Raw genomic sequence first — 19,767 nt, forward strand, 5'->3', positions numbered from 1 at the left:
TCTGATAAACATTTCCTAACTACGGTCCTGATGAAAAATTCCGCTGCCAAATTGGATAATAACGTGATACCACCGAAACTAGCTCGCGGCCGCCCGTTCCCGGGAATCAGGGATCGGGGGTTGCGACAATATGTAACGACATAGGAAGCCACCAAAACTAGGCATTTTTGTCGAGTTCGACTGAGACACAAAAGCACTCATTGGTAGAAGTAGGCCAAGAGTGGGGTTGCCTGAACCCATTAGATCTAACCCTTCTGTTCCGCGGTCTAAATGTATACGTTGACTAATGGTGCTTATGGTACCCTATTCGTTAGGTGATATTTGTATCATTCCTTAGTTTGACGTACCTCTTTGTACTTGTATCTTTCTGTAGTTTAGAAAACTAGAATTCGTGTGTATGTACATTTTGAAAAATATGCTTGTTTGAAAAACCGGTATAAAACATAAGCTTTTCGTAAACCATTTGTGTCAGTTAAAACTTGCTTGTAAAATGGTTTAGAAATATGTAAGTCTTGTTTATTGAAAACCTTGATGCTTTGCAAAAAGTGCATGTCTTTCCACCCCGAAAACATTTAGAAAAATGTAAAACCATAAAAGGTGGGGTTATGAACTCACCTGAATTGCCTTGTGCAAAGCTAGCTAATTACGACTTCGTGATGTCGTTTCCAAGACTTGACTTGCTAGCGCGCATTCTACAATATTCCTAACACGGAATATCTTATAAGTTTCTAACCAAAAACGGTAACTAAGCTACATGTTACCGAGCTCTACCGAATCGTTAATCGAACGATTCGTTGGTACGTTCTTAATTTAACGAAAATGACTAAGTTATATTTTGTCGCCCCGAGAAGTCGTTTGTGTATACAGGAATATTCGTATGAAAGTAATATAATAAACTTGTATTATATATAATGCGTTTTGTATATATATTTGCCAAAACATATGTATATGTCGTTTCGGCATTTGAAATAAATATAAAAAGTTATATTTATAGAATTATAATCGAGTTGTTGGATGTTTGAAATAAATAGATAAGCTATATCTATTTTTATAAAAGAAATACGAGTCGTTTGATATTTAAAATAAATATATAACACTATATTTATTTATAATAGGATTTGTTTTGTTTACTATCGGAAATAAATATATAACTATATTTATTTTCATAAAACGAGTTCATGTCGGATATTTGAAGTAAATATATAAACTATATTTATTTTTATAAAACGAATGCGTGTTATCGGCTTTTGAACAATATAAGTAATTATATTGATTTTGTAAAAAGAATTGTCGCGTTTTCGAAGTTTAAAATAACTAGATTTATTGTTGTAAACGATTCCAAAATCGTCGTTTTCGTAAGTTGTAAAGTGCCGTTGTAAAACAAATATTCATTTGTATTTGTGTTTTTATTAAAGTTTCTCGGATTCTATAGGTTTCGTCCTTTAATAAAATGCGTTGTATATTACGGTTTTTCTCGAAAAACGGGCAGAGTTTCCTCTGTTTTTGGACGGCCCCGACAACTAAAGTGTCGTTATATTTCAAAAATTTAATCAAATTACTCAACAATATTTACGTATCATCAATTTATATAAACAAAATAAATAATCAAAGTAGTCTTTAACTATCAAGCACCACTGTCACCGTCACCGCCGGCCGCCACCGCGTATGGTGGCCGGCACCTCCTTCTCTTCGTCACATCTTTCTCTCTCTTCGTCTGTCTCTCTTTCTCCGCCCCTGCGAGTCATCGCCGCACCACCACTAGACGGTGGCGGTGGTCGCCGGTAAGTTCATCGAGGAGGGGGGCTGTCGGACGTCGCCACGCGCCGCTACCACCAAGCGGTGGTGGTGGTCGGTCGTTACACGGGTCGAAGGAAGGGGTGGGGTGTTGAGGGGATGATGTTTGAAAATTTGGAATCTCTTGTTATGTTGTCTGCTTATTTGAAATCGAGAGAGAGAGAGGAAGACCTTATTCCTTGTGTGTGTGTATTGCCTGAGAAGATGAAGTGGTTTTTGTATTGTTTTTAGAGTTAGGGTTTTTATAGAGATTTGGTAGAGATCTCTGAAGATCTTGTGTACTCCACTTTAGAGAAAAAAAATCTCTTGTAGAGATTTAATAGGATTTTGCAGAGATTTGGTAAATATTTTGCATAGATTTATAGAGATTCTTAGAGATCTTTAGAGATCTTATAAGATCTAATTTATTATGCAGGTTTAGGCTTGTGGGTTTTAGGCTTGGGCCCAGGGCCCACAAGCCCATCTCATGTGTAAGTGGCCCGTAATTCCTACGAGACCCGATATCGCAACCCAAACTCCATAAGTGTCGAAAGAATAAAATTTTTAAATTTAAGAGGCGTATAATAGTGGCGTTGTCAGTATTTTGTAAGGTATCAGTTCGTTGTCGTTTGATGTTCCGCCGATTCCACGCGAATCTTCATACGCGTACTGTAAAGTCGGATAAACGTTCTTGGGCACTCCAAAGGCCTAATTAAGTTAATTTGTGCTGTAAACACTATTTATTATTGCGTTAATCACCTGTTAATCACGTAATTAAGAGCCGTAAATTACCGGTTATCACAACTGAGAAAACAGCTACAGAAAGAAAACTTGATCTAATACTGGAAGAAATCAGAAATCAAAAATCAGAGATCAATGTTTTATCAGAAACTATCAAAGCTGTGCAGAAGCAGACAGAAGATAACACTGCAGCTCTTAACAAACTACAAGAGTCATCAGAACAGGGAGAGCTCATCAGAATTCAAGAAAGTTCTTAATGAACTACAAGATATCAAGAAACGGATGGCTAGAGTTGCAACTGCAGGGGAAAGCTCAAGTTCAGGAAGAATTCTTGAAGAAATACAGTTCCTCAGAGCCAACAACAACAGCATGGATGAGGCTTTTGAGAAGCTGTTGGTGGAATTGACTGCACAAAGAAATCAAGAAAACCAGGAGTTTCAGAAAATGAAGAAACAAGAACAAACAAATACTCATGCTCTTACTAATGTTCATTTGTTAGTAAAGAGATTGCAGTATAATGTTGCCAGACTAGCAAAAGTTGATCTTCATGAACTGAAAGCCCCAATTCCACAAGAAAGACAAGCAAGAGGATCAGAAACTCCTCAACAACAACCAGAAACCATTCAACAAGATCAAACCAAACAAACAGAAACTTCAACAGCTCAAAAACAGAAGCAGCCTATGGGTCCACCTCCAGATAAACAAAAGCTACTCATGGGTCCTCCACCAAACGTCCCAAAGCCAGATACTTCAAGGGTCCAACAGAAAGAACATGTTCCAGTTCAGTCATCTTCTACAACCATCACAGGAGAAACAGAGTTCAGAATAAAGATGGATACAAAAGAGAAGAGAAGAATGGAACATGAAGTGACCTCCTCAAAAAGTCCAAGAAAAGTAATGAGAGAAGATTCAGAAGGAAACATCAAAGAAGCAATAGTGCTGAAAGGTGATTTACACACAATTATGTACCCTAAAGAACATCTAAAGCACTACTACTGGAAAGGTCTAGAAGACAACCCAAAAAGGCCACTATCTCCATTGAGTAAAGGTATTGTTGAAATCAGAAACAATGGAGGCTGGGAAATTCTGCACAAAATCATGACCAATCCAATAGTATCTATTGAAAGAATCGATACTTTAACCACTGGAGGAGGCATATTAGGTAATGAAGGACAAAACAAGTATACCTTGATCAGAAAAGATAAAAGTGAACAAAAGGTTACTGATGCAAATCTGGCTGATGATATTCATCCAATGGGCATAGTCAAAATGAAGAATATCATTGATAAAGAGAAAGGGAGTGCAGTTGTGATCAGAAGAGCCCTTGACAGCCTCAAAAGTGCAGGAGCAAAGTTATACAAAAGGGCTGCACTGGCAGACTTTGATCTATGTATCAATTTTGAATATAGCAACAAGGAGCTATTACCTCCTCCCAACACCATAATCCCAGCTGAAATTCCTTCTAAACTGGTGAGAACTGGAGCAATCTTTGACAAACCAGAAATGTGTGTAGTCTTCAAAGATGCTAATGATGAGAAAGCTCTGTTCAGAATGAGTGAAATATGCAGGTATTCAAATCAAACTCTGAAATATATAAGAAACTGCATGAATGAGAAACAAGAGCAGCTCAAAAAGAAAGGAAAGAACAATGAACAGCTGAGAAAAACAATTGAAGAAAGCATTGAAAACTGGATGGAGTCAAGAGGATGGTACAAAGAAATGTACAAGGAAACTCAAAAGGCAATTGATCACAAGAAACGCCTGAAACCAGGGGACAAATACAGAAGTGGAGTAAAGATCAATTAATGAATTGATGAGATTAAATTTCTGTTTTTGAACAATATTTTATTTTTGTCTGTTTTAAACAATGGTTGGTTTGATTATGTTTTATGTTTTATGTTTCTGAACTTAGTTGTTTGATTTTTCTTTTCAAGGATTAGTTGAAAGTTGTTTATGTTGATATAGATAGTTCATTTTCTTACAATACTTAGGGGGAAACTGTTAGGAAACTTTATTTGTAAGTATTGAAGAAAATCACAATCAACTGGATCTATGAAGAGATAACAGTCCTAAAGATCACAACAAGAAGAAGAAGATAAGATAGGACAACTGAAATGCACAACATCTACTTCAAAGAATCACAAGTTGATCAAGAGCTGATTTGGATTATCAGAGAAGGTCATTTCTGATGGATCTGATGATATTTCTGATGAAATATCATCAGTTTCTGACGATTCTGATCATCAGATTTTCTGATGATTTGTTCACCAGAATTTCTGATGTAGTGGTTTATCAGAAATTCTGATGAATACCCCACTTGTTTAAAACTCAGCTCTATCTTGCCACAATGACCGAAGCAACTTGACATTATTGGATATCATGATTACAAAGGCAACTTGAACGTTGGATTCTATAAATAGAAGGCTCAACCAGCAGAAGACAATTGAGTTTGAAGCTTAGCATTCATATACACTACACAAACTCCATTGCCCTCTCACCCACAGAATTCAAGATTCATTTGTATTAAATAATAATCTTACAATCACCTTGTAAACTATTTTGTTTCAAAGTGATATAAACTTGATAATTCTGTAGGTCTTGTTTCTGAAAGTCTGATTTCCATTTCCGCACATCTTTTTCACATCTACTGAAATCACTTGCCATATTACGTGAAAAGAAGTTGTTTAGGCCATACTGGGTCCAACAGCACCCCCGCCATCCAGTACCTTTGGGGCATTGAAGGAGGTCCTAGTAAGCTTGAACCAAGTCCTCGTAGGATCTATACACTGAACGAGACAAGAACTTTACCAAACCACCTTTCTAACCCCCTTCCAAGTAGTTAACGTGCTTTATATAGACCGTAAAGACATGAATGAGCAAATCAATGACAACATGAAGAAATGGTAAAGAAAATTCACTTTCAACATAAGAAACTAGTTATTAAAGTCATTAATACATACCCAATTAAAATGTGCCGAAAGATTAAAAATCAAAAGTAATACATTAAAGACTTGTCTTCACCAAGTGATGTAAGAGATTAGCCAAGCATGGCCTTCGATTGACAAGAACTCTTACAAGCAATCTTAGATCCAAAGACTACTACACACTCTAAAGATGAAAGATGGATGATGGTGGTGGGTGTTGGTGTTGTAGTGGTGGTGGAGTGGTGGCAAAGTGGGAGAGAAGTGGTTTGCCAAGGGATGCCTTTGAAGTGAACCAAGCACCCCTATTTATAGTCAGAACAGTACCCCGGCCACGGCCCCGTGTCCGTTGGGCACGGCCCGTGGCCAGCTTCTTCTCTTTCTTCATTAATTACAACTGTCAGTAGAGGGCCCACACGACCCCGTGGCTTCTGGACACGGCCCCGTGGTCAACTCTTTGATGTACTATCAAGATTCTGCAAATCTGAGAGTTGACCACGCCCCATGGTGAGCTGGGCATGGCCCCGTGGTGGGCGTAGAAGCTTCTGCAGCCTTTTTCTTTATGTGTGAGGTCTGACCACGGCCCATGCCTGGCTGGACACGAACCCGTGGTCAGCTTCTGTTTTCTTGTTTTTGTCTTGGGAGAAGCTGCCGAGGGGTCAGGCATGTCACGTTATTCCTTCTTCTTGTATTTATGTTGGTTTTTGGCTGCTTATTTGTTCCTTTTGTTCTTTTAAGCTCATTTGGTCCTGTAAATTCAAAAGGAAGAAAGAAACGCGTTTTTTTCCAACATTAGTACTAAAAAAGGTTGGTTTTATGCCTCTATTGATGTAATTTATATGTTGCATTTTGTACACATCACACACATTCATAACACTGCATTTAACTATGATTAGTTAAATGAGTCTACTTTGGTAATTCGGGGAATTACCGGAACACAATACAGTGGTAATTCGGGGAATTACCGCAACATACAAGTTAACTCTCGAACGTTGGTGACTAACACGACTAATAATTATAAACAGGAATTACCAGAACATACAAGTTAACTCTTGAATGTTGGTGACTAACATGATTAATAATTATAAACAGACGGTTTATACGAAACTTATGTGCTGCATGACAAATACGTGAAGTATATGCTTTAATTGTAAATTACAAGTTGTTATGTTCCTTGTGTGAAAGTTACATAGTTAGGGGTGTTTAGAGTTAATATTGAAAATGGAATAAAACTCCGGCAACCCTAATCATTCCTCACAATCCCACTGTACGGCAGTCTCTCTCTGATTATTCTCTGATCATTTCTACACAAACCTCACACACCATCATGGGCAATCCGATCTTTCTATTATTCAAGAACAATCTTTACATCGAATCTAAGGTAATACTGTATGTTCTACGTTGCTATCCTTGTTCATTGATTTCAAGCAAACCCTAGTTCTCCAAATAATTGTGTTGTGTTTTGTTTTGTTGATTGTTCTGATTGAATGTGCAATGGTTTGTAATTGATTTTGTAATTGTTTGCCTAAGATTAGGATGCGATTGGCATGCTAGAACTGTTAAACTGTTGTTTTGATTCATTGTTGATTAGGGTTTTGAGCATAAAACTGTAACTGCTATTGAGAAACTGCGATGTTTGATTGTTATGTCCTACTGTGCGTAACTGATTCAACTTCCATTTGTACCGAGTTTATTATATGTGTTTTCAGAGTTTGTGATGTGAATCATAGTTATCCGAGTTTGGTCATGATGAGTGTATATAGTCAGAGTTTAGTTTATACTAGTCCGAATATAGGTAAGTGTTATGTCCGAACTTGTGAAGAAAAGAAGGATCCGACTTTGTTTAGAGAGTTTGGGTTTGTTTTAGTTTGGTACGAGTTTATAACAAAGATTCTGAGCTTTTGGGGACACCATGTTATCCGAGTTTATATGAATGATTTACATGTTGTCCGAGTTTAGTATGGGTTTGATTAAAAATCATGTTGTCCGAGTTTAGTATGGGTTTTGATTAAAAACTATGTGGTCCAAGTTTAATCAAAATAACTCCTCTAATGTCCAGGTTAATTGAAATAATAATCAGGACTTGGTTATGTGGATATGGTCCGAACTTTTTAAGGAAAAAATAAAGGGGCATCAGGGTTTATGAAGATTATAGTGTCCGCATATAAAGTTCCTTCAGAGTTTATATATTAATTCAAATGATCCGAATATACAAAGCTGATTGGAAGATTCAGAACTTAATAAGGGGGTTCGAACTTCATGTTGTAATGTGGGTAAGCTGACTGGAACATTCAGAACTTAATAAGGGGGTCCGAACTTCATGTTGTAATGTGGGTCAGGATTTGGATAGTAGTAAATCAGGATTTATATGTGTGAGATCCTATTAAATGGACCGGCGATCAGACTTTAAATGATATATCGAAATACACTCCGGATGTGATGAGTTTAGGGGTTCTCTAACTTTATTATTTGAACATAACTTGGCATTGTCAGTATTTAACAAATGGCCCAGGCCCATATCATGTAGGACATCCGAGGTTATAAATTAAAAGGGGATCCGACTTTTTGATTTATATGGGTCCGAGGTTTTGTCAGATACATATATAAATAATAAAATGATCAATTCAATTTCAATTTCAAATCTATTAAAAAGAAACATGTTTGAACTACACACATGTATCCGAATCTGTACTTGTGGTCAGAATTAATGTAGGTTTGTAAGGTGGGTCGAATTTCTATGATCTTTGCATGTGGGCCGATGATTTATAAGGGGCCGGGTTTGAAGTTGTTGTAGTCCGAACATGTTAAGCATTATGGAGTCAGAGCTTAGAACTAAAAGGGAGTCCGAATGTAATATCTCATGTCCAAGTTAATTATAGGTCATGCCCAACTGAGTCTGAATATATTATATACTATGTGTTTCAAGTTTCTTTATATTTTGATAGGCTTAATGTTGAGTTATAATATTTGTGTGATATCTGTGTTTCTTGAAATTACACTATATGTTATCAACTGATTTCATCAACTGGAGAACCCGCTATGTGTACTGTATGTTAATCTGTGATCACATTAAAACACTTGGTTGTTTGGACATTGGGGTATTGCATAACCCTACACATAAACGTACTTACATTTATTGTACATTAGATCGCGTGTAACATACCTAACATTTATCTAATGCTAGAAGTACATAAACACAAACCGAGCAAACTAAGGTGAGTTCACTACTCTTTCACAAGCATGCGTCCCCGGGGGGACAAACAAACTACTATTCCTGGGAGGAATACTTTTTAAACTATTATTCATGGGAGGAATACTTTTCCTATATGTTGTAGTTTTAAACTCGATGTTGGTTAATAAACTCAAACTCTATCACGAAAGTCCCTACTTACATACCGAGCTAGTTGCCTGGGAGGCAACAGGGTATTAGTTGATAGCGCTATTAGGCCTAACAAACCTCACACCGTGCTGGGAGCCGGGCGTGAACTAATGACCTTAAACACTTTGATCAATGCTGATAGACATTGATGAGGGCACAATAAACAGAACAGTCAGTCGGTACCGAGTTTATTATTCGTAACATGACTTTAAACTAAACACTTACATGATTTACGTTAAACAAAACTTTGAACTCGCCAACTTTATGTTGACACACTTTTTCTGCATGCTTGTAGGTTGTTAGATACATCATGTTTTGGAACTTGCAGCTTGATGAGCGAGGAGTGTCATGAGGCGTGTTACTTGATGCAAACGATTAACATTATGAAATTTAAAATTATTTGGTTTTGATTATATTGAAACAGTTGCAATTGCTTCCACTGAACACATGTTATGTTGAAATGTTATTTGGAATTACACTTTTCATGTTGGACAAGATAATTGCGTTTAACAATACTTTACGATTAGTTCCATGTGATTAGTGGCTAGATCCTGATACGTCACACACCTCGCGGTGAAATCCGCAGGCGGTAATTTGGGGGTGTGACAGTTTGCTATCAAAGCCACTGGTTATAGTGAACTAAGTTTTAGAACATTTTTATAAAACCAGACTATAACCGCATCAGTTCCGAAAGCGACCATGACACTATGCTCCAGATTGCAAGGTTGGTCTTTTATTTATCGTACACATTATACATCTAGCATACACATATGCATTGCATTGCATATAGTTGCATATACAACATTATAGCGCGGTCACATATGTTACTTACTTACATTATGATGAGTCGTTAGTATAACATTATCCCTAAACCCTTTTGTGATCTTGATCATTTGACAACACCTACTTTTGACACTCGAAACTGAGGATCCTTTGATGCAAGTTGGGAGAAACTGAGATGAACATGCAAATCATATTATCATTATGGGTGCACATGTAATAATAATTTGGGGTGCATGTGAGTCCCAGTGATACTTAGCATGTGTAAAGGATTCTAACCCATTATCCGGTATAATTGGGGACTCAACTATCCCTAGGAGCCATAGTATTGTCTGACTCCTACTCGATCTTGATCTTTCTCTCTTTCCTGAACCCTTATGAACCTAGATGATATTGAGTGTTGCTTGAACACCTATCTGAACGTCTAGAAGTTGACTAGGAATGTTTTGTGTTAATATAAAATGTTTCTGAGTTAGTTATCGAAGCATCGAATGGTGGGTCTATCTCTTTCCACTTCCCTTGTTTACTTGCATTCAACGGTTAACGCCCCAGATCAAGGGTGTAGATAACTCTACTAATCTCGAGAACTTACCACAGATTATTCATTTGGCTCTCATGACTACTGATCAAGAAGTTGGATGTAGTACACTACCAGAGAGTGGCGTTGTGAATTGCTCCTATTACGACGATGCACGCAAGTAGAATTATCTAGATAAAGCCTTTAACTCCAGCCAACGACGGAAGAGGACCGACAACAACAACAACAATCACAACTTCAACCAGTCTTTTTCCATCAACCAGAACCAAGGCTCTAATTAGAATCAGTGCGTGTACGCTGGCAAACAACTAAAGTGTAACAAGTATAACTACCATCATCATGGGGAGTGCACTCGAACATGTCAAAGGTGTGACAAGGAGGGCCATATGGCGAAAGATTGCAGAAATCCGTTCCTGAAGCAACAGCAGCAACAACAACAACCATAACAACAACGACAGAAATGATGCTCGCGGGAGAGCATTCACGATTGGCGCGGGTGACGCCATGAACGATAACAACGTAGTGACCGATACATTTTCCGTGAACAACCTTTTCGCTTCTGTTTTATTCAATTCTGGTGCCGATTGGAGTTACATGTCCTTGAAATTCAGTAGATTGTTAGGATCGACCCTAACACCTCTCGAAACCAAGCATATTGTATAATTGGCTAACGGTAAACCAATTGAAGCGTCTCATGTTCACGTTGGGTGCAAACTTGACCTTCTTGGTCAAAACAGCTTTTCGAACGCGGAACGGCCACTACGAGTTTTTGGTCACGTCGTTCGGGTCAACTAACCCACCAACGGTCCACATGGATCTCATGTCGTTCGTCATTTTGTTTATCAATGACATTCCGATTTATTCTAAGAGCAAAGAGGAACACGAGCAACACTTGCGTCTCATATTGGAGCTTCTGAGGAAGGAGCAACTGTACGCGAAATTCTCAAAGAATTCCTACACGCGACCTTCACCAAAAATCAAATTCACACGCAAAAGAAAAACTTTTGTTGTGCAAGAAGATGATGAGGAGATTAAATCACTAATCCCCTTATCATCTGCCCCCATTCAAGCCACACCACTCTCATCATTTCCTTTTAAATCCACTGTACCTCCACCCATGGCACCACAACCATCATTCATTCCACTGGCTGCTCAGTATCCTCTGGAGATTCATGTGATTAAAAGTGAAATTGAATCATTTTACACAATAGAGGATACATCACAACTTACCTTCCTATATCTCCTTGGTTATAGAAAGCCTAGAAACTTAGATGAGTATTTGAAGCTAAAGGCTAGACAGGCTTATTACATTGGAAAGGAGAAGTGTAAAGGGATGGATGACAGGACTGCTCAGGGAATCTTGTCACTAGAACTTAGCAAGGTTAGCAAGATTGAAGATTATGCTAAGGACCTGAGCAAGTCCATGTCTGAGAAGCCAATTAATGTTGAGCTTGACAAGGAACAAAAGTAGGATTATCTTGATCATATCATGAAGCACAAACCATACAAAGCAAACAGAGCTCAATTCAAAGACTGGTCATCAGATGCTCTCAAAGAAGAAATTGAGAGAATTCAAAAGATGCTCAATGATCTTTCAATAAAGCTAACTCCTCCAGACTAGAAGAAAGGCAAACAAATTGATCAAAACAAGGCATTGAAGCTAAAAAGAATAAGAGCAAAGCTTGTTGCTACAATTTATGGTAATGCTAGGTCTGTTGCCAGATGGTCTGAATCAAAGATTGTTGAAACTTACAAAAGACTGGAACAACTAAGAGCAAAGGATCCTTCACTTCCTCAAAAGCCAGTTTATCCAACAGTAGTTATCCCTCAACAGACACTGACATCTAAAAAGTTGCCCTTAGCATCTGGCTTATCCATAGCTGCCTTGAATCAAGCAAAAAGGCATAAGCAGATGGCTGAGGCTGATGAACAGATGTTTGAATACTACAGAAAAGAGGGAATCAAAAACCAATTGAAGTACCACACAGATCCTACAAGTGACAAACTAAGAGAAACAGTTGCAAAACTTGTCAGCAGACCATAATCACCCAACTCATCAAGAATAACTCTTCACCCAAGAAAACCATCTGATCCAAAAATTCTAAAGTGGAAGTCATCCTCAGAAACCCACGAATTGACTCTGCTCAGATCAGATGACCCCCAAGATGGAGGATGTATATAGTCTGGATGCAGATGACCTCCAAGATCTGTTGAACCTTGAACTTGAAAGGGATTTTGAAGACATGGTCTCTATGAACTTTGAGTTACAATTCAAAGGGCAAATCAGGGAGATGCTAATGAGGAATAAATATAAAAAATAAAGAAGTGTTTTGGCGTCATCTGTTCTAGGGGGGAGATTGTTGGATCTAGTAAACCCCACAAAAGAACAGATGATTGAAAAGCCAAAATAGTCTACAACATCTGATCACCAATAACAGTGCTTAGAAGATCTGCTCCCCCCAATGACAAAGACATCAACATCAACATTTGCTACTCCAAAAGTCTGCCAAAGCCAAAGTCTGCCAAAGAGAAACATCTGATGAAGACAAAGTCTGCTGATAACAAAGGTCTGATAAAGTGAACCTTTGCTTGAAGACAAAGTCTGTTGAAGCAAAGGTCTGATCATCCTCTGTTGATGAAGACAAAGTCTAAAGAAGCTAAAGGTCTGCTATGTCTTAACAGAGGTTAAAGCTCAACAGATGCTGCTCAACAGAGTTTATCAATGTAACAGTACTTAGGCAAATAGTAGATGTTAGGAGTTTGTTAGATTGTTAGATATTACTGTCTAGGTGACATCAACTAAGATGCTTCAGATGTTTGATTTGTACTATAAATAGAACAGTGCATGTACTGTTCTATTTACACTTTCCTTCTTGACATTTTGTACGAACAAATTAGAAGTGATTATGCTGAGGGGGAGTTTGTAATTCTCATGCATACGTGAATCATTGTAATTGCAATCTTTTACAAAAGCATGATGATAGAACAATCTTTCTATTGTTGTGATTAAACGTTTACTATTTCGTTGCATATTTCCATATTTGTCTTATTTTCATTCATTGTTTCCTTCTTAACTTTCACAACAATCAAACTCTGATCCTAACAGAGGAGCAATCTACCTTTCTCTAATTGGAACATACTTAATGGGCCAGTTATTATCAATGAAGTCATTTCGTGGGTCAAGAAATCAAAAGCCTCCACGTTCTTATTCAAGGCTGAATTTGCCAACGCATTTGCTTCCTTAAATTCGAGCTTTATTGACAGGGTCTTGGAAAATATGTACTTCCCACTATTATAGACGTGTTGGGTAAGTGGTATTCTCGCTTCATCCCGCTCCTCGGTCCTTGTAAACAGGTCCCAAACTTGGGAGTTCCAATACTTCTTGCTTTATATCAGGTGCTTGTGGTAATGGTGTAATCAAAGGGATTTCTATTCCTAATAATTAGTCATCTTTCTCGCACCGTATGTTCGCTAATGACATTATGCTTACGATATAATGGTCAGAACAAAATTTGAGGAACATTGGGCGTCTAATGAGATGTTTTCACTTGGTGTTTGGGTTAAAAAAACCATGGAGAAATCTTATCTCTATGGCTTGGGGGTTTTAGTCTTTTCAGATTGCTACATCTAAAGCATATCTACATCCTTAAACTTGAAGTAGGATCCCTTCCATTCGTGTACCTTGATATTAAAGTAGGGGAAATATGAATTGAATCAATAATTGGTCATTGGTGGCGGGCACATTCACTTCTAGATTATCAATGTGGAAGGCAGTTACCCTATCCATTGGTGGTAGGGTAACCCTTGTTAAATTCGTGCTTGATAGCCTACCTGTTTATTACTTTTCATTATATCTGGCCCAAAGGCGGTCTTAGCCAAGATGGAAAGAATCCGAATGAACTTTTTTTGGGGCGGCAATGATAAGAAACAAAAGGTTTCTTGGGTTCCCTGGAAAAAAAAGTAGTTGCACCAGTTAAAAATGGGGGTCTTAGGTTGGGGTCACTGAGCAACATTAGTAATCGTCTCATATCTAAGTGGGCTTTGCATTATAGATCTGAGGCAAACTGACTACGGAGAAGAATATAGCAGGCCTTCATTTTTTCCGACATATTGGGAGATTCTTGCCAATCAAAGCGGGTTTGCATTGTTTGGAGCAGAATCTTGAACTCTAAATTTTAGAAAGAGAATAGCTTGATCACTCTCCATAAACTCATTAAAGGGTGTCTTGGTGGTGGGTCGACTGATGCTTAGGTGACCGACACCCCATTGATTTTCTTCTCTTTTTAAGTTGGAGAAGTACAAGAAACTGTCTAGTCAAGGATCGGTTGACCTCGAGTGGAGAACAAGTGGATCGGCATGGTCTTGGGTTGGGTCCCAGACCTCTTCCCAAGAGCTGGATGAACTATTTAAGTGTTGTAACTTATTGTATGGGATTACATTGGTAGGTGGTCGTGACACATGGAAATGGATGGGGGACCCTAATGGTACATTCTCGATTCGCAATGTTAAATCTTTGGCTCTTAACAGTAATGAAGGGGATGATCAGGTGGTGTTTCTTAAGAGTAAGTGGTTGCCCCGGAAGGTTAACACTTTTTGGTGGCAGGCTTTTCTTAACTGGTTACCTACTAGAGTAGAGTTACACACCGAGACATTTCATTCTTTCCATGTTCTGCCAATTCTGCGGAGGCTACGAGGAATCTTTAGACCACTTATTCATATCCTGCTATGTTTCCACTATTATCTGGCAATCTATCTCTCAATGGTGTAGCATCCCTCCCATATTTGCCTTCACGGTACAGGATTTGCTTCGGCTACATGAGGTTTCCCAAGGTTGGGTGTTGAAATGACAGTTAGATCCACATGGTTATCATCCTAGCTTGTTGGGTGCTATGGAAGTGTAGGTACGAAATAATTTTTTTCAAGGGGGAGGTTGAGCCTTCTATTTTAGTGCAAGAGATTAAGGCGCTTGAATTTCTATGGCTTAAAAACCGTTCCAAAAGCATCCCAAGAAATTGATGTAATTTTAATTTCTTGTAATTACCTTGTATCCTTCAACAAAATGTAGCCTTTAAAAATATATATATATAACCTAATAATAATAATAATAGTATACATTCAACATATCAAGTTTTTTTAGCGGAAAATAGTTAATATATTAAGTAAAATTTATATAATTAATAGGCTCGTTTAGATTTGTGAGTCAGTGGGGTTAGGCTTATTTAAGCTCGGCTCATACAAATTTTTAGCGAGCCGATCTCGAGTAGCTTGACCCATTTGCACTTCTACCTATGACCCTCTGGTTGACGGGAACCAGAGACTCGTTCGGAACTGAAATACATAACTTCTAAGTCTACCACCCCCATCATACTAGCTAGCCTCACTTCCCCTCCACCTCAATTAATAAACCATGTGAGCCTTCCAAACTCAATAGCCTGAAGTCCTTGATCTACTCATGTCTTTTGACACTAAGGGAACAAAAACTTCTAATCTTGTAGCATCAGGGTGGAGGGGCCATCCTCGGGTACGTCCACATAAGACCGGGTAAGGTTTCCATACTCGGATGTACTCGCATGTGTCTGTCTAGGTAAAGAGAGAAAAGCTAGGTGACACAATATTATTGGATGGTAGGAGTTTTAAAGTTTAATTGAGTAGTTTGGGTATCGGGGGACAGAGTCGTCCCCGAAAACTCTTGAAAAAATTTAGGCCTCGGGCGACGAAAACAATTAGGCCCAAAATTATGGTTAAGGGTAAATGAATTACAAAAATAAAAACTTAGGGTCTGTTTGGTATGGGGTAATGGAATAGATGAGAGAATGGAATGGACGAGGTAATGGAATGGACAACGGAATGAAATGGATCATTCCATTCCATTGTGATGTTTGGTTACTCATATGTGAATAACATGAATCATTACTTTTTACAATTTGATAAACAAGAAAAGATGAAGTAACGAAACACAACTGTATTAAAAACGACAAAAATATAATTGCCTCAATAATAATAATAATAATAATAATAATAATAATAATAATAATATATTAATGATTAAAAATTAATAATAGATTTTTGATATTTATTAATATTAGTATGAATATTAATAAATATAAATATAAATATAAATACAAATACAAATAAAAGTATAATAATAATAATAATAATAATAATAATAATAATAATAATAATAAGAACATATTTCTTTCCATTCCTTGAAGGAATGGAAAAAAAACACCTACATACCAAGGAATGGAAATTATTATATTTGGAAGGAGTTACATTCCTTTAGAATGCTCCATTCCATTACCACATGATAACCAAACATGTTTCTTTTCATTCCATCAGAATGATCCATTCCATTCCACCTTCCATTCCTTCATACCAAACGCTACCTTAGTGATTGAGCAAAGAATCGAACTTGAGACCTTTACATGTGGTTTTTGCCACTACACCACTAATACTTTTTTTGCATAATAAAAGGATAAATATACTAAATATATAATTTAATTAATATATAGAAGCTTATAAAGACTTTTCGGGCCCTTTAAAATTTTGGGCCTCAGGCGTCGGCACGGGTTTGCCGGGCCCAGAGCCGGCCCTGTCGGGGGATAAGGTGCATCATTAGGGACGAGTTAATGTATTAGTTAGTTTGCTTGCTTGTGTATTTATATATTTAACAGAGCCCGTTATTAAAAACCCATAAGCAAAAACTAGTTGCAACCCGTGATCAGCATGTTGAAATCTTTGCTTCTTATTTGGTCTCGTTGCTTGATTGTTAGTAGTAAATGGGCACCAGAACTAATCATCAGTAGAAAATGGCCCATCAAAATTTGTTGTTGGTAGATAGAAACTACTACTAGCAATGGTGATTTGTGCCTACGATCAATAGATTACCAATAACAACTCCTCAACAATAACTGGACGTTTGTGCATTAACAACAACTTAGCCTAGGATACTTAGGTGAGAAACGTTAACTAAGTTAGCGCTAACAGGACAATCATCAGCAGTAACTAAGTTAGTTACTTAGTGCTGAAGGGTTACTATGAATGGTAACCGACTAACTGTTAACCGTTTTAACCACCAACTTACTTACTTGTTCATGAATAGTTGTGTCGTTTCAACTAAACATTATAATGGTTCCCAATTATCTGCAAGCCTTTGGTGATGCATGTTATTCCATTAGTGATATTGAGAGAACCATCAAAATACTTTAATGCGAGAGTGATTCATACATCATTCATTGAGATATCCAGGCTATTTCAAAATAGAAAAAAAAAACAACAACATGGTGCAAAGTCTTTAGTTTGCTATATTTTTTACAGCCCGTAGATGACAATTGTATATGTGCTATCATTGAGTGGTAAGCAATAATAAAGGGGGCTGTGGGGAGCTGCGGCCACATAGAGCTCCTTATATCTAGAGGCCCGAATTTTAATTTTTTCTTTATATTTTACACATAAAAGTAATTTCTTTTTTTTAAATCTATAAAGTTTTAAACCCAATAACACGATAACATTTTGTAACATATTGACCATTTCATTAAAAAAAAAACTAACCCGACTATACAAACACAATAACCTTTTTAGTTCTGACCCATCTAAATCCATTTGCCATTTAACCCATTTAATAACTTAAACTTTTATATGAATTAAAAAAAAAGTAGCGGCACGATACGTTTAACTTTTAAAAAAAAATATTATTTTGCTACAATGATTTTGTTTTATTTATTATTATCACAAATATCGCCGTATTATTGAGTTTACACACACTCGTATATATAAGTTTATATTTTATGGGCCTATTTTTTCTAGTCACACAGAAACCCAAAATTCTAAAAAACGGCCATGTTAATAATGCTATATGTGTAATACATAACGAGAGATTGATATTCGTACCTGTTGGTTTCCTAAATGGGGTCATAACCAAAATATAAATCACACAATTTGTTTGTAAATCATGTGGTATTTATTTATCATGGTGCTTATGCTTATTGTTAAGATTGCTGAATACTCTTTTATTTGTGGTGATAAATGGATGTTGTGGAATAACATATCATAATTATAAGGTGCTAGTTAACTTGGGATCGGTGCTACAAAGATAGCCTAACGCTAAGCACATCATCATCATATTGTCACATATGAGTGTTTTAAAATACACTTAAAAATAAATGGTTCACATAATACCTTTTTCTCACATAGTGACACTGACATCTAACATGTGTATGTGATGTGTATCCTTAAATGACAATAAAGTATACAAATATCATTAACATGCTTTGTGATCACTCTACTCTTTTACTAGTTAGGCAATCCATAGTGATAATGTAATTTTATGTAAATAAAATCACTTTTATAAATTACAGGTCTTATGAGACGTATGATCAATATTTATTCGGTACTATTTTAAAGAACTTAGCTTTGAAAATACATATATTATATATATTTTACACCGTTTCAAACACGATAACATACTTATCATCATCCTCTATTACGAAGAGCGGGGCACCAAACGGGTAGGCCTTCCCGAGTTCCAACCCGAGTCAGCACACCGCCATCATCCCCACGGGTAGGCTTAGCGGGTTGGCTTGCCCAACACCCAAACCCGCTTGACATTCGTTTTCTTCGAGATTTTTTTGACCGTTTAATTTAATATTTGACCATTTGATTCTTTTTTTAATTATTTAAATTCAGATACTTACCCTTCCTCTATTTAACCACCCATACTATTCAACAAAACCACAAAACTCTCTCCATTTTCCATTTTATATTTTCATATACCTCTTCCATCTTTCACATTCACAAAACCTCTTCCATCTTTCACATTCGCAAAAGTATGGCAATCTCGTAGACCGAAGAGGAAGATATAGCGTTATCGTTGTCTAATGTAGCAATCCATCACGAACCCACATCTCCTACTCGACGGACCACTTTTTGGAACCGGGTGCACCGCCAATTTGTAACCCATGTTGGTGAGACCAACCGAATCGTAGATCAAATAGATTCACGATTCACGTTTATTTGTTATAAGATTACAAGATTCCATTGTAGGTTCTTGAATATGCCAAATCCCCACAACAAGCTCTCGGGGGAGGAAGTTATTCAAGTGGCACTTATCGACTAGAAACACCACTATGACGAAGACTTTAACCATGTAGCAGCGTGGCGCATTATTTCGACCTATGTTTAAGTTTTAAATTTTTAGGTTTTATGTTATGTAATTTTTTAAGTATTGTGTTTTATTTTGATGTAAGGTATTAAGCTTTAAGTTTTAATTAGGTTTTAAGTTTTAAGTTTTAATTATTTGTAGGTTTAATTTTAACTAATGTTAAAATTTAAGTTTTAAGATATTTAAATTAAAAAAAAGTTTATGGCTAGGGTAGGCGTCGTCACCACTTACTAGTTAATGGGTAAGTTAAGCATTTTTTAAGTTGACGAGTGGTGGTTGGTCGGGGCTATGATATTTACCCTAGAGTGCATCTTCCCCCTTAGGCCGGAGGGTGTGGTATAAAGCCCCTAGGGGCTTTATCACGCCACCTCAACGCCACGTCACACAAGCTCATTCCTTTAACTTTCATGGTGTGGTTTAAAGCCCCTGTTTTAACTATAGCGCCCCCATCAACTTCGAAAAACCTCAAAGTCCT

The sequence above is a fragment of the Helianthus annuus genome, chromosome 4 (genome assembly GCF_002127325.2).
Source record: "Helianthus annuus cultivar XRQ/B chromosome 4, HanXRQr2.0-SUNRISE, whole genome shotgun sequence".
Classification (NCBI taxonomy): domain Eukaryota; kingdom Viridiplantae; phylum Streptophyta; class Magnoliopsida; order Asterales; family Asteraceae; genus Helianthus; species Helianthus annuus.